The sequence below is a fragment of the Portunus trituberculatus genome, chromosome 42, assembly GCF_017591435.1.
Source record: "Portunus trituberculatus isolate SZX2019 chromosome 42, ASM1759143v1, whole genome shotgun sequence".
In the NCBI taxonomy this organism is placed as follows: Eukaryota; Metazoa; Arthropoda; class Malacostraca; order Decapoda; family Portunidae; genus Portunus; species Portunus trituberculatus.
The window spans coordinates 12489438-12492745 of NC_059296.1; positions in this window are offsets into that span (position 1 = coordinate 12489438).

A 3308-nucleotide genomic window follows, 5' to 3' on the forward strand; every position below is an offset into this window, starting at 1 on the left:
TTAAGAAATATACTTAACAGGCAGCCAATCACTGGACTAAGAGTCCTCTAAATGTTGATTACTATCATGAACCTGAATTTAGCAGACTGCAAGCCCAAGAAAATATAGATGATTACAGTGAGGGCAAATAACTACAGAGGAAATAAGATTGATAACTAAATATCTGGAACTCATACTATTACCAAGACCCAGACCTTGGTAATATTCACAGAGAAATCCTAGAATCTGAATGCCCATTACTTGTAGCTCTTCAGGAATCATTCAGTTTGCCATACATTACACATGCTGTACTCATAGAATGGATCAATTCCATGATAAGTCACATCTATGAAAATAAGAGACCAACAAGAATGCAAGAACCATATGGGTGGTTGAGGAACTATATTGAAGAGCTCTATGGAAGGAGATCCGAGATAAATCATAAAAACATGGCATGGATCTGTAGGACACAACTTTCTAGACACGAAGAAAGCATTTACTAGGATCCCTAAAAATAAACTCCGCTCATTCTTGGAGACAGAGTACATGACTATCTATATTCTATACCTAGTAATACAAAGCACCTATCTCTAGATATTGAAAATAAAAAGATGTGAAATCAGCTTCAAAATAATAAAGAATAAAGCAAAAGAGTGTATTTGCCTCTTCATTTGTCAAGTATGTGGATAGTTTTCACATATAAATCACAAACAAAAATTACCGTGTTTGCCACATCCAAAAAATGTTGCACAGACAATGTAATTCTGAACAGCCAGTTATAAAAAGCTTCCTATACAGATAGGAAGAAGACAAAGATAAAACCTAAAAGTAGACTATAACAGAATAAAATACATATTCTGTATACCTAGGCATCAAAATTTGTACTGGCAACAGACACACAGAACATAGAATAAAGGAGAGAACAGCAAAATTCAGTAAAAAGTATAAAGCTCTAACATAAGAAGAAAAGTAACCCACCTCTACATCATAGTTCGGAAACCTGTTCTGCATTATATAAGAAAACTTGGACCATACCATCTCGAGCTGTAATAAGCTGCAAGCCTGAGATATGCATGGTATTGTTGACTTTCAGCTTTTCAAAAAATGGATCTTTTCAAGAATGTGAATGCCATAAAAACCTTCAGCATTGAAAATGTCATCATACCTACACAAAAGAACTAGTAACACTTACTTTAGACATGTTTAAAGGATAGAAGAAAAGAAACAAGTTAAGCAAATTGAATGGAAACCAAAAAAGAAAATACTAATAGGAAAAGCTGGGAAAAGGAACAGAGAATACAGTGAAAGGAACAAGAATAAACGTTCAGGATGCTGAGAATTTATGTAGACAAAAATACCTGGAGATCATAATTAGGCATGTGTGTGATCTTCAAATCAATTAACCACAATAAGACAGTCTAATGATTGGACAAGTGAGCAGATATCTACATTGTTATTCACATTATTGACTTACAAATGGCCGATCATCTTAATTCCATTGGAACAGTTAGAGTGAAGGTAAGCTGGTATTTTTTCTACATGTATAGTGTTCTTGGGTGGGAGTACAACCCATTGGTGACACCATAGATATTGATGTTTCTAACTGAAGCATCTAATGTTGCAAATGTAGCCAAAAATAGTCATGTTGTGTCCTTTATGTTCATACTGATATAGATATATTGTCCTTTGATTATTTTTGGGATTGCTTCTTAAAGCAAGCATAAAATATTTACATAGGTTATACCTGAAAAGAAAATAATATATATATATATATATATATATATATATATATATATATATATATATATATATATATATATATATATATATATATATACAGGGATTTCTCAATTTATGCATATTTAGAATATGCAATTCTAGAATAATGCAAGGTAAAAAAAACCTAGTCATTTTTTCATATTACACAGATTATATAGAATAGCAATAACAACAGTGGTGCGAGAATGACAATTTGTTACCCACATATCCCTGGTCTGTCTGATATCCTATAACTCATATCCTTCAAGTTAAGGTCAGCTATGTTATCTGACTCATATACTTAACACAGACCAAGAGTATCCCATCTGTACAATACGTCAATAATAGAAAAGTAGACATAGTGAATCAGATAGTTTACCTTGTCTTGATGGTGACGAAAGCCGGCCAGCACACTTGTGGGCGACGTAGCTGCTACCAACTCATCTAAGCAATCATCCGCAACGATGGACTCCCTGACTCAACAACAAAACACACCACCAGTGATCCAATTAACTACCGTAGACACACCATACAAATACACGGCACTGTCCCAATATACAGGCCCCTCGAACTCTCTTCGCTTCTCAGCTCCCCCTTCACAGCTCTTTCACGCAGCTGATTTATGAAGCCACGCTATTGGTCAACAACACACACACACACACACACAGTCTCCGACTCAGTGATTCACACTACACACACATGCTTATTCCTTGTTACGAGCTGTGAGCTTTAACTTCTTCCACTACTTGATTGGTCACTGGTTTATTTATTGGTCTCACGATTTGACTCCACTAGTTGCCCCATTTTTCTTATTTTTCTTCCACTACTTGATTGGTCGCTGGTTTATTTATTGGTCTCACAATTTGACTCCACTAGTTACCCATTTATTTTTTATTATTCTTCCATGGCCAGACAGAAATACAATTTCCTTCATTTATTATCTCTTTTCTCCCTCTTTCCTTTGTTGACCAATAGTGTGGCTTCATGTATGTGACATCAAATCACTAATGCTGCATGAAAGAACTGCAAAGGGGGAGCCGGGAAACGAGAAGAGCTCGAGGGACCTGTACATTAGGACCATGCCAAATACACCACATCTCCACCTCAAAAATTTACCTCCAAATTAGACAAGCGCTCCCATAAACTGACCCTCAGCCAGCCATTGCTCAGTGCTCACCTGCTGACTGCCCCACTTGAAACTACCAACCAAGCCATATCAATTTCTTAATCTTGATCTTGTCTCCCTTTCTAATAGCACCATTATTTACACATGTCTGTATGATGTACTAGCATATATATACACACACACACACACATATATATATATATATATATATATATATATATATATATATATATATATATATATATATATATATATATATATATATATATATATATATATATATATATATATATATATATGCATAACAAAGAGTTTAACAAAACACAAACATGACCCAAACTGAATGCAATACTCTTGGTATGTAATGCAGTTTAATTCAGTAACATGTTCAATTCAGGCAATTTTTATATTGTATGTACAATCCTTTCAGGAATGTATCCCTTAC